Source organism: Dermochelys coriacea, chromosome 21 (genome assembly GCF_009764565.3).
Source record: "Dermochelys coriacea isolate rDerCor1 chromosome 21, rDerCor1.pri.v4, whole genome shotgun sequence".
In the NCBI taxonomy this organism is placed as follows: Eukaryota; Metazoa; Chordata; order Testudines; family Dermochelyidae; genus Dermochelys; species Dermochelys coriacea.
Genome location: NC_050088.1, coordinates 7433762 through 7447181, shown reverse-complemented (window position 1 = coordinate 7447181; position 13420 = coordinate 7433762). Strand labels below are relative to the sequence as shown.

At 50.6% G+C, this 13420-nt stretch overlaps 1 protein-coding gene across 1 annotated transcript in view; it reads right to left on the bottom strand.

Annotated features, from left to right (window-relative positions):
• LRRN2 (leucine rich repeat neuronal 2) overlaps nt 1-9288 on the bottom strand; it is a 104854-nt gene extending 95566 nt beyond the window's left edge. The window contains exon 1 of the mRNA XM_038380363.2: nt 8833-9288. The gene's annotated coding sequence lies outside the window, so the exon portion shown is untranslated. The remainder of the gene's footprint in view (nt 1-8832) is intronic.
• Between the last annotated feature and the right edge of the window lie 4132 nt (nt 9289-13420).

Sequence of the window (13420 nt, the reverse complement as noted above, 5' to 3'; positions counted from 1 at the left end):
TATTTGCACTATCTGCCTATCCCTAATCCCAGATGCCCTGTGGCTAGAAGATGAAATTCACCCATGTGCGGTGGTCTATATTCAAGGGGATTCAAGTGGGGCATAGTAGACTTTGGGCTGGCTGCACTGCACAGAGCTGAATTTCACCCCAAGTGAGTATGAGCAGCAGGTTTGGATCTTTTGGGCCTGATTCTTCTTTTGCTTGCATGAGTTTCATGCTGGGGTAATTCTATTGGAATCAGAAGAGCAACTCCTGAATTATGCCAGTGCAGGGGAGAGGAGAATCAGGCCCTTTATTTCTTAAATGCTCCCGATCAAGGCAGGGGATGTCATCAAGCAGTGGTGCTGGAATTAGGGGTGCTGCTGCACCGCCTGGCTTGCCATAGTAATAACAAATGCCACATACATGGTTTCCATGGTTTCTGTCATCAGCACCCCTACTATCAAAATTGTTCCAGCACCCCTGCCATCAAGCTCAGCAGGGATTAGGAGCACTGGAAATGCCACAATTGTCTTGGAGCAGTGACTGATGATGGCTGACGCTGAGATGGAGAGAAGTTGTTGCTCACAAATGAGCAAGCATACAAATTTTTCAGGGCCAAAGGGATCAAGAAAGGCAGAGTGGATATGCAGTGGATAGGGCACAGGATCAGGGCTCAGGAAACCTGGGCTTTATTCCCAGCTTGGCTGTGTGACCATGGGCAAACCATGTCACCTCTCTTTGCCTCTGTTTTCCCTCCCTCCAATTGGATATTTAGCCTGCAAGCTCTTTGGGGCAGGAACTGTCTCTCACTCTGTGCATGAACAGCGCCAAGCATCATGGACCCTCCATCTCTGTGGGAGCTGCTTCTATAACGTAAACATCACTTTCATATAAGCAGCAATACACCTTCCCACCTAGATCCCTGCTGGACCCTGCCTTTCCCCCTGGGAGAAGTGGAAGTCAGAGGGGCTTGCAGGGCCCCCATTGACTTAATGGTTTTAGATGGTCTGAGATGCGATCGGAGCAATTTTCTTTACCATTTATTGCCTTACTAAAATCCATTCATTGGAACAGCCTTTTACAAAACCAGCAATAAATATATGTATCACAAAATACTCTACCCCATCAACAATCTCCAAACCTGCACGTATATTTTACTGCCTAAACACTGATTGATGCCCTGGAACAGCTTCAGGCTTTTAAACAGCACACTCTCTCTCTCTCTCTCTCTCTCTCTCTCTCTCTCTCTCTCATCTCATTTTCTTTCCCCTGGAAAAAACATGGGGGCTGGGATGCATGGGAGGCAGTCAAACTGCAGTTCTGCAATATCTGGGAGCATCGTGGGAAGGACTCAGGGCTGGAAAGCAGGGGTGTACAAGATCAGGGTACATTGGCAGAGGTGTTGGAAGGGTTCGGCATTGTGGGATGTATCAGGCCGTGCCTGAGGTGCACTGACAAGGCAATGGGAGCCCCAAAAGGGAACTGTGGAGGTCTGGACTGAGGTGCACTGGAGAATGTGTGTGGTGATCCATTACTGGAAAAGCAGGGGTTGCAGAAGGTCAGGTGTGTGTGTACGACTTTTACTTGAAAAGGAGGAATGCTGCAGGTTAGGACTGAACTACATTGCCTGAGGTAAGGGAGGAAGCTTGCATGGCCTGCCACCTGCCTGCCTGAGTCCACACAGCCTGAAAAAATAGCCCCAAGAAGCATGAACTGCCCCATTCATCAGCCTACTGTCACCCCCAGGGCTGTGGCATGGGAGCGGTGGCAGGGGACACTGTGTGTGGGGTACCTAGGGACCTAGATTATTTTAATTGTCCTGGGAATTGGGCATCCAAGTCCCCTAGATGGTTTTGCAAGTTGCGTCCATAGTTTTTTTTTACGGATGTGTACTGTGTGCGTCCAAAGTCCAAGGGCAGGGCTCAATCCTTAAACAGAAGAAAAGCAAAAACTTCTGAATCACCATGGGCCTAGCTGTGCTTCCCATCACACTAACTCAGCCCAGCAAACTCCAACCCCTGTCTGCATCTCTGACACATCCTTGTCCACAAACTCACCTGGATTTTCTCTATGAGAAAGTGTGACCAGAATGAGCCAGGATTTGTCTTACTGTAGGAGCCAGAGGCCACAGTTGAAATCTCGTGCCCATTGTGCTAGGGGCTGTACATAAAACAGTCCCTGACCAAGAGAGTTTACAATCTAAATAAACATGATGTACAAAGGGCAAGAGATAGGAAGGATTATTATCCCCATTTTACAGATAGGAAACTAAGGCATAGAGTGATGATGTGCCAGTGCAATGGCTGCTGAGCACTTTTGAAAATCTGATTCCATGTGACTGGCCCAAGGTCAGACAGGAAGTCTGTGGCAGAGCTAAGACCTGAACCCAGCTCTCCTGAGTCCCGACCAAGAGCTTTAACCACAAGACCATCCCTCCTCTTAAAGGTAAATTTTGGTATCATTCACTTTTATCTTGCTCTAGTTTTAATTCGCTCCAGAGAAGTAGCTTGCAAGCCATCGCCCTGATTTGCAGGGTCTAGTTATTTTCCTTTTGGGGGGTTTCCAGGTCCAGAAGTGGGCAGAAACCTGCAGTTTCCAATGCAAGGGATAGGGGAAGATACTTCTCCTGGGAGTGACAATTTCATTTCCAGGAGGCTGCTTAGCAGAATCAGAGAAAGTCGCTGGCACCTCCCACTCTGGAGCAAGAAGCAAAAGGATGCTTCATCAGTCAGTGCTCTGATGGCTCACACCTCATTGCCTACAGAGTCCAAGCGAAAGTTTCCAGGCAAAAAGGCTAGATTGCAAAAGTGATTGGTTGCAGCAAGCTTCTATACACAGGGAATTAATTAGCAAGCCCCTCACATGGTCCCCTCTGGGATCGCTTTCTGGCTGCCAGGGCCAGGTCTTCAGTGGTGTAAAATGGTATAGCTTTATGGACTTCATTAAGTCAGCTAGGTGCAACTGGACTGCCATGTTCCAAGGAAACTTTGTCCAACCAGCAGTATTCAGGGGTGACTCTAGGGCCTATTTTGGGGCAGTTCTCTGGCCGGTGCTATACAGGAGGTCAGGCTAGATGATCAGAGTGGTCCCTTCTGGCCTTGGAATCTATAAATCTACGACTAGCCAACATAACTAGGGGACTGGCTCAAGATGAGCTTTGCAACATGGTACCGCAACACAGAAACGTGCGACAGAGTCGCCGAGGGCATGGAGATCCGAAGCTGCCGTCGCTCCTGCACGGTGGGTGGGTGAAAAGAACTTTCCTCACTGTGGAACCTTCCTCCCAGACTCAGACTGAAGCACGTTTCTGAGGCTATGTCCACACTAGGAGCCAGTGTGCGATCCCCGGCTCGCACAGACGTACTGGATGAGAGCTAGCACAAGTATAAATAGTAGCCGAGCTGTGGTAGCCTGGTTAGCTGGAGCGGCAGCATGCCTTAGCCGTGCAGCGTGTGTACCTATGGGATTCGGGGAGGGGGAGACGGGAAGGGAGGGGGGTTGTACTCAGCACGGTTGAGCCATGCTGCTGCTGCTATTTCCTGGGCTATGGTGGCTACACCGTTACTTACATTCCTGCTAGTTCTCATCAAGCTACCAAAAGTATGTCTACATGAGCTGGGGATCACACCCTGAGCTCGTAGTGTAGATGTAGCCTGAGCAACATTGGAATAATCTCCTCCTCTCTCCCCGCCACTTCGTTTTAATTTTATGGCAGCCTCTGAACTCCTGGCTTCCAGCTGGAAGTAGACGAGACAGAATATCTTGAGTAAAGCTGTTCTTGGGATATGTCCAGTACATCCTTTTGTTTGCCTTTCTATCTATTTGTTGTCCCAATGCAACTTGTTAGTTGCATATGCAAAGAAATGAGGATCACAATGATTCCCCTCCTAGGAAACTCTCTATGACTCTTTCAATCACCTGCAGTCTAAAGCAAGGTCAGTGCTTAGTGGCCATCTTCCAGTGGAAGACGGTGACTCAACTAGTAAGAAAGGTGTGGGCAAAGAGAGACCCTTAGTGCACCAGGCCAGAGGTAACTTTATCCATGGGGAAAGAGTCCCATAGCCCATCATCATCATCTGAGAAGGCAGCATGGGAAACCTTCCAAGAAAAGCTGCTCCAATCAAATCCCTCCGCCCACTTTTGCAATCTCACGAGGTTCAGAGATGTACCCAGCCTTTAAAGTGCTTGTCTAGACCAAACCCCAAGCCTTCTGAGGTTCTCCCATCTCCATCTCTGGCTAATTCTTGGTTCTTAGGGTTATTTTACACACAATTATATCAAAAAGAAAAGGAGTACTTGTGGCACCTTAGAGACTAACAAATTTATTAGAGCATAAGCTTTCGTGAGCTACAGCTTATGCTCTAATAAATTTGTTAGTCTCTAAGGTGCCACAAGTACTCCTTTTCTTTTTGTGAATACAGACTAACACGGCTGCTACTCTGAAACTTACAATTATATCAGTTAGGGATGGCCAGGAATATGAGTCAGATCCTCAGCTGGGGTAAGTCAGCATTGCTCCTTTGAAGTAGATGGAACTGAGTCCATTTTCACCAGTCGAGGATCTGTCCCTGGGAATTTGTGCCTTCCCCGCCTACTTGTAAATGTGCCACGCAATAGGGCTCCCACCACTCATTCTGGAAGGTGATTACGCAGGCTCACTGTCAGGAAGTTATCTTCTGAAGTTTAGGCAGAATTTTCCCCTTTTCCTAATCACCTCTGATGACTCTCAGGTATATTCCCCTCGAACCAATAATTCCTCTGCTTCCTGTATGGAGAATTTAGGTGCTGACCTTGCTATGCCCAGAGTTGCAGACCCCATTTCCTCTGCAGACATCTCTTGCTGGATGCCACCGGGAGCTCAGCAGGGTTCCAACATGGCTGAATGTGCCCAAGCAGTGGAACGCAGAGGCCGCGCTGTGTCACTCTGCATCCTGCATGCACGTTCTTTCCTCCCTCTGCCCTCACAACCATCTCCCCACTGCCTGGGATTGAGACACATCTCCGGGCGCACGTGGCAGATAACGAGGCTCAGTGCCACATAGTGCATAACAAGATCAGATCTGTTCTGGTTGGGTACAAAGAGTCCTACTCAACAAACCACTTTAATTTCCTTGTGCGAGTGGAATTTTATCAGGGTTCTAATGATGCCACTTCATAAAGAGAGGTAGCGTTATCGCTGCTCACCCACTCCGCCCCCCCACCCCCGATAGCGATAGACAATTTCCTTGTTTTTACATTACAGCCACACGGCTATGGGAGAAGATAAGGGGCAAGATTGAAATGTAAGGGTGGGGGAATACACATCCCCTTGTCAAAAATAACTCAGGTGAAAGGAATGGGATTAATTGTAGGGCAGCGATATTTAGCTGGGCTCCTTTCAGATCCACCAATGTCCCTTCTCCAAGGAGGGCAGTTATTGGACAAAGGGGGTAGCAGAGTGAGAGCCTGCCTTGCTGCTCCCAGGCTGGGCCTGTTCTAGGAATGAATAACAGCCCCCAGGGCTGTCCGTCAGCTATCTTTCCCCAGCAATAAATGCACCTTTGGGGGAGTCAGAGTCTCCCTGGCCTTGCACCACGGGTAGCCATTTACATTAGTGCAAAAGTGAGAGTGGCGTGGTTGCAAAATGCTGGTGTTCACACCTGTACACCACCACCACACAGTCAGTGAGCCAGTGCTTTCTGAGTTGGTAGCGTTTGGCACACGCTTTGTAAGTGGGTGCAGATTGCAGACTGATTGGGAATCAGGCCCTTTATTTAGAACCGGATTAGTGGTCTAGGCATATGGAATCCTGCCTCAGCACAGGGAGATGAATTAGATGGACCTGGAAATTCATTCCAGCCCTTCATTTCTGGGATTCTATGAACTGGAGGGTGGGGGTCAGTTGGGTGACTTAGGATGGTGAGCCAGGAGTAGGAGACAGATGAGGGGGGCTCCCTCACAACTACGGGGGGCGCCAACAGCAGGAGTCAAGTCAGAGGGTCAGGCTGTGTTTCCCATCCATGAGTGGGGAGCCGGGAACAGGGGACAGATCAGTGAATCCAGACTTCCATGATCCCCTGAGCAGAGAAGGGACTGGGGAGCAGGCGGCATGGTAGGATCGTGATGCTAGCACTGAGAGTTGGTTTCGTGACCCGACTGTGAGTATCAACTCAATCTTTTAAAGGCAGAGGATCTGACCCTGAAGCCTTTATGCAGGCAAAACTCATCCTGGCTTTGCTAGGCATTTGCCCTGCCTCTGGGTTGCCAGATCAGGCCTCTCGTGGCTGCAAGGCAAGCTGCATTGGGCTGTGCACTGGAACTGGCAATCTCAAACAAACCCACGAGTCTCCTTATACAGATTCGGATTTAAAGTGGAACCTGCCCCAGCTGAAGAAGGGACCACTGGACCTAGGACCCTCGCATGCATTATTACCACCATTTGCTTAACATTTGCTCAATGCGAGAAGTGCGGCCGGGACTACCCAAAGCACAAAACTCCCTGCCCTGAAGAGTTCATGGGGCTTATACTTTAGTTGCTGGCCCAGGAATAAGGATCTGCACTACCTGCCTTGTGTGCCCCATTGGTTCAGGACCAGCTTGGCTGTGCGAGGGGGTGAAAGGGAAGGAGATTCCCACAGTCTCAGCCCTCTGGGAGCCTGTGCACAGGAGCCTGAGTGTCCGAGGTGCTGAGCGCCCGCCGCTGCCCACTGAGACCAAGGGGAGCTGCAGGTTCTCATGCCTTCATTCTTTCCCGTTCCAGTCCTGGATAAGGGCACACATTGGAACTGAGCACATGGCATCCCCTAGGGCCATCACCACTGGCCCACGGCCTGCAACCTGTTCAAGACCTCCTGCACAAAGGCCATTTCCCTTCCATTCAATGCCCGATCCCTAGTATCCACAGCCCTCATGCACTCCCCGCCCAAAGGGCTTGGCTCTCCTTTAATCAGTTCCTCCTTGCCATTGCTGATATCCCCAGGGCATGACACTTTCTCTGGGCACAGCCCTATCATGCCTGGAGTCTTAACCAGGTACTAGAGGGAACAAGGGACTTGCTGAGATCTTTCAAGTCCATTTTTGTTCCAGGCTCCAGCACAGAGCAAGAGGCAGAGCACGAGGGAGAGACCTGGTTCTTGTCCAGGCATCGGAGCAGAGGAGAGGGAGGGAGAAGACAATTGATGTCACTGCTAAGCACAGCAACACTGGAATCACACAGCCTTATTTACATTGAGCACTCGGGGGCATGGCTGCTACCCTCCCACTCCCCTGCAGCCTGAGCCTCCACTCTGTTACTAGGGCGGGTTTCATGGCAGGGCTACTGGTGGTGGGGGCAGGGGGAGTCTATGACGGAACACAATAGCAGAGGAAAAACAAATCCCCATCAATGTGCTAGAAACAAGAGCTCACCCTAACCTCCCAACTCAGCCTAGCTAGGCACATGATTATACACTGGACAGCTCCAGCAGGCTGGAGTCACAAAACATCAAAAGAGGGCTGGGATTTTTAGCATGCCATGGGGGAAGGGGTGTATAGGGTAGTGAGTGCCTGCATGGTGTGTGTGAACCTATGTGGGTGCGGTGTGTGTGGGGTGGATGTGTACATGGGATGTGGGTGGTGGAGAAGGGTGCTGTAAAAACACAAACAGCAAGACCTTGCCAACACCATCAGTTGTCCTGGTTTTTCTCCTGCTGATACCATGGGGCAAGAGAGGGGAGCAGGCACCCTATCCCCAACCCCAGCTTGCTTAACCAACCCTCTGCTACAGCACCCTGATGAGACTGCTCCCTTCTGTGCTTAACACTGACACATGGGCTTCACCCCTTGCTACCCTGCCTCCCCCTCTGGGTGCTGGATGACAGACAGCCAGCCATCTGCATGGGCTTTCCTTTCCCTGGGCTCTGCGGGCCCTGGAGGGTGGATGGTAGGTGGTTCTTTTGTTTGTTTGCTTGCTGCCAGATGCTCTCCAGAGCAGGGACCCCCTTTGCAAAAGCACTGGGTACATTTGCAGTGCTATTTCAGAGTCAATGTCCACTGTATTTGTCAGCTGCTCCCAGGTTTTGGCTTGAGGATCACTTTTTACTTTGCAGTCTCTTGTGCTCTACTCCGCTTTCCCCTCTCCCATCTGCGAGCTGAGCTCTGTGCTGGCAGGGGTGGAGGTAGGAGGCTAATGGACCAGACTAGGTTATTTAACACAGCCTCTCTCCCACATCTAACTTCTTTCGCTTAATGGTTTTCATTAATCTCAGCCACAGAAGGGTTAATGTGCTGGAAATGTTGGTTCCTGGCCAGATCACATCCTCTGGGTGTTCTTATCCAAGGCTGGATTCTGATCTCACTGCCACCGGTAAAAGTCCACCACATCTCCATTGCTTTCACTGGGGTTATTCCGGATTTACACCAGTCACTGAGAGCCGAATCTGGCCCTGGCTCCATTGATTTCAGTGGAGTTTCCAGATTTACACCAGTGTAAATTAGATCAGAATCAGGCCCTTAACATCTGTGCTGCAGAAAACCTTCCTTTCTATCAGCTGCCTTATCCGTCCCTGCCTCAATCTTGTTTTCCTCACCTGTTCATCTTAGCGCAACTGAAACACACAGGTACCACAGCTTCCCCCCCCCATGCACATCCCCCCACATCCCTTGCCCCTTTTTTCTCAGCATTTAGCATCTGTCCTAGAAATAAGAGGGAGAGGAAGAAAAAAATGCACTGGGGAAAAAACAACCACCACCCAACTCTGGGTGCCAAGGCTTCCCCATCCTCAGTCGAGACTCGCACCATGCAGCCACGAATGCACCCATCCTTTCCCCATCTCCCCTTGCCTTCTGTGCACTGACAATGCCCGCCACCAAATAGACGGATCCCAACTTACCCTTGGACTCTCCTCTGGTCTCCTAGCGCCGCTGACATTTGCCTGTCTGCTCCCTGACACGGACATGCACACATCAGGTTCAGACGGAGCCCCGGAGCTGACAGACAATGTGGGGCTGCGGTTTCCTCTGCAGCCGGTGTAATGGACCAGCCAAAGCTGAGGAGTTTCTGCTCTATGCCCCCCACACCCCACCTCCCCACACACACACTTTATTTCTGTTCTCAGAGATGATGGCCAGCTAGTTTTCCCCTCTCTCCCGCGCTCTCTCCTTCAGCTACTTATCTGGAGGCAGCAGGGAGGGACCATCATTCTTCCCCCTCTCACGTTGCATTTGTAAGCACACACACTCCACTCTCCTTGGCTTTCAGCAGCTTCCCACCACCTCCTCCTCCTCTTTCTCCATCCTCCCTCCTCCTCGCTGGAGCCCTGTCACTGCAATGTGCCACCCACCTGAATCAGCTCCTTCTGTGCCACTTAACCCCTGAGGCACCAGCAAGCTCTGCCTCATAAACAAGGGGGGCTGGAGAGGGCCGGGAGGCCGAGAGGCGCCTGGAAGAAGCAGGGAGCCAAGCAGGTTGCTGGCAGGGCTGAGCCTCACAGCACAGGCAGGAGCATCAAAGGACTCAACTGCAGCTCGTCCTGTTTAAATCGGTTTGAAGATCGGCGCCTCTGGGGACACAGACGGCTTCCCTGCGTCCCTCAACGTGACACGTATCTCTCTCTCTGTCTGAGCTCTTCCCCCGCCCCTCCTCCCCCATTTGGGGCTGTTGAAAAGGCCGAGATGTGGAGGGAAGCCTTTGTGGATGAACTAGCAATTGGTTTGTGCCCCTCCGGCTTTCAGGGCCCTAGCCCCAGCGTGCCTATGGCTCCTCCCGCTCCCATCGCACAATACCGGCTTGTGGTGTCATGGTGCCACGCTGCCCTGGGGATCCTTATGTTTCTCGGTGCTAGCATGGAGACCAGTGTCTTGGCACTGTAGGCTCCCCACACTATTCTGGTGTCATGGCAAGTTGGCACTGAAGCAGCTCTGGGTGTCAAGGGGTCAGCAGCCACAGTGGCAAAAGGAGTCCTGGGGTACTTGCTATGGCTTGTGGCACCCTGGCGCGGCAGAGGAACCGGGATACACCTCCTACCTCATTGCAATGAGACAACTCAAAATGGCATGGCTCTGGGGCGTCCTGGTCTGTTTCTGCACCCTCTTCACCAGTCTGACACATTTATTTATCGCTAGGGCGTGATGGGGGCTCAGCCGCTCCGTACCTGTCCCTGCTTGTCTGGGTCATCGCGTCTTGGCAAGGAGGACCTTCCTTTTCTTTTGCACCAGCCTGGCTCAGGGTAAGGCACACTGGGCCGTGGCATGGAGTTGGCTGGGGTTCCTCACACTTCTCTTTGTCTGGGGGTTTTCAAAGCCTCGCAAATTGCAGGCTCCATGCTGCCACCATTTGTGTCCCACCCTGCTGCAACTTCTAGGCCTTGCTGTGGAACATCTAACAAGAGACAGTGCCACTTTCCTACTGAGCCACGTGGAAGTCACCTGTGCCCTGGTGTCTTCCTCCATCTTGCCCCAGGTGGAACCAAGCAGGCCTCAAACAAACTGCTTTTGGCCCACATCCTCACTTGCCACTTTTAGAAACCTAATGAGTTCATTCAGCTCTTGTTCCCTGTAATTACATTGCATGCTCAGCTTGGCTGTTAACAGCAGGAGTGTAGCAGAGTTTATTTGAGGTCGGGCTGGGTAGAAATCTGAGCTGACCGTATTCAAGACCTAACCTTTCAGAAAGGAAGGATGGCTCAGGGTTTAGGGTGCTAGCTTGGGACCTAAAATACCTGAACTGAATACCTTCCTCCAACACAAGTTTCTTGTGAGACCCTGGGCAAGTCCCTGAGCCTCTCTGAGCACCTATAAAATAGGAATGATAACACTGTCCTACCTCACGGGGGTGCCGTGAGGATAAACACAGTAAAGATTGTGAGGCACTCAGTTAACTAGTAATGGGACCCAAATATGTATCTTAGGCAGAGTTCTGAGTTCAGTTTTGGCAGATAAGAATTTTCCACCATGTCATGGTGCTAGCCCAGAAAGGCCTGTGCCCTAAGATTACGCTCTTGGAGTGCAGGTGAAAACAGAGACACAAGGGGAGAAGAGCCTGGGGCATCAGGACTTTGACAGCAGAACACAGGGAGAAAGCAAGGACTCAGCTGCCTTCCTACTTGGTTACATCTCTCCTGGAACCTACATTTCAAGGATGGGCTGCCTCTGGGATCGTTGACTTACAAAACGACTGAAAAAATCACTCCCTGACCCCACCATGTCCCAGAGGCAAGGGAATGTGGACGTTCTTGGGGGTTGCAGCGAGGGAGAGAGATTACACTCTATGTTGCAACATCATATCAACTGGACCTCAGATTGCAGAGGCCAGTGTCCTCTTGGCAGGTTGTGTTTGTGTTTCCTTCCCCCACCTTTCCAACCATTTCTCTCTCCACTTGAAAACACTGAAGGGAAGCCACCACGCCCTAAGGGGTGTCACCTGCAATAAGAAGAAATAGACACCCATTGGAAATGAAGAGTTGGAGGAAACCACAGCAGAGACAACCACCTGAGCCACCCACCTTTTTACAATGTGGTTATGCCATAGCAGGCTGCACAATTCAGATCTGGATCCAGATTTCTGACAGCCCAAAGTCCAAGATGTTTGAATGCAGGGTTTTGGTCAGGCTCATTTAAAAATTGGGGGCTATACAGAATTTTTTAAATCCAGATCCACCTTTGGTGTCTGAACCATTCCAAATGTCTGGGTTGTTCTGCCCTGTGATTTTAGCTCAGGCCCATTCAAATAGGCATGGGACCATGTGCAAAATTCAGATTCAGATATGGGTTTTCAACAAAGCCAGTGAGAGCCTGGAACTGGGGTTCTGGTTTGGGGCCCATTTCTTGTCCCATGCTGGTGTAGCTGGCTGATTCTTGTCCCATGCTGGTATAGCTTGCTCTTCAAGACCACCGTTGCCAGCTGACATCTGACCTATGCTATCCCTTCCCAGCCCCAGATGGCTGACGTCATGGAGTTATTTGCATCCTGGATGCCCTAAGAATAACAATGACCATTGTCTTTCTGTTTCATGCCTTTCTCTTGGTCGTTAGACTGTAGAGGGGATTTGGCTTGGTTCCAGACTATTCACCTGGGGCAGTGGGCTGGGCAGTGAGATGGAGAATATACTAGAGAGGGAGACCTGGGAAGGGACTGCAGTGTCCTGATTTTGTTGGCCATGCTGCAAATAACATAACGTTCCTGCCCATGTGCCAGAGCACTTTGGACCTGATTCAACAAAGCATGTAGGCATGTCCTTTATGGGACTTAAGTGCATGCTTAAAGTAAAGCAAGTGCCTAAATCCTTTGCTGAATGAGGGATTGACTGTTGAATCAGAGATTTTTATTTAGCAGGCATCCCTTGTGAATAGCATCAGATGAACCTCCAGGCAGGGTTTGGCTTGGAGAAGTGCCTGAATGGCTGACTGAATGCCTGGGTCTGAACCCACAGGAATCACTGGGAGTTTTGACATGGGCGTTAATGGATGCAGGGTTAGGTCTCTTGTTATTATTCAAACTGATCGAGCCTCTTGATTTTGCAGAGCTGACCCGGATATCCCCTGAGAACACCTTTCCCCATGAGATTCCCAGGCCTCTGGTCAGTTTGGAAAACCCTTAAAAATGATCTTTGTGGTGGTTGTATTTTGGCAATTCCATGGCCAGAACTGAGGAGAGTGGAGAGGCCTGGACATCGGAGGTGGGAGAACGCTGGTGTCCTGTTAGATTTGCAAAACCTGGTCAGGTGGATGCCAAGTAGTGAGGGCCCCATCCTGCAGGGTGTCTAGCACCCTCAGCTCCCAGGTAACTCAGTGAAATGGAAGGACTCAGGAGGCACTCAGCACTGACCTTGCTGCTGTGCTTAGGAACACTAAGCAGGAACAGCAGGGCTGAACTGGGCCATGCTAAGCAGTCGCTGACGTTCTGGGCATCCAGGGCACGGCTGGGTTGCTTGCTGTGTTTCAGATGGACATGACTCAGATCAGGTACGCCAAGTTCAATGATCTCTCAAGCACTCCTTGGGAAAACAGGTCTCATATTTCCTAATGATATTTTGAAGGGAAGAGAGAGAGAGAGAGAGAGAGAGAGAGAAGTAGGGGAAACAGGGAAAGCCACCTTTAGCTATCTGTCAGCAACCCCATCAAGCATACCTTACAACAGGGCTCTCAACTTTTTCAGAGCGTGGACCACAACTTAAAAGAGATTGCTTTATGGACATCCATCTTGCCATTCATGGTCCCCAACACCTGCCCTCCCTTTCAACACCGGATAATAATCCTGTGCCAACTCCAGCCATTGCTTCCATACAAAAGCGATATTAGGGAAATCTTCAGGGCATTTGTAGCTTCTTTTAGTGCATCTTAGGAGGAAGAGCCAATGCCCCATGGCCAGACACACAGTTTGGGAATGCTCTTTGTTTGTTTGTTAGCCCTACGGTACAATGTCTCTGGCTGAGGGAGTCAGAGAGCTGCTGGATTAGCCAAGCTATTGGTTCACTTGGTGGA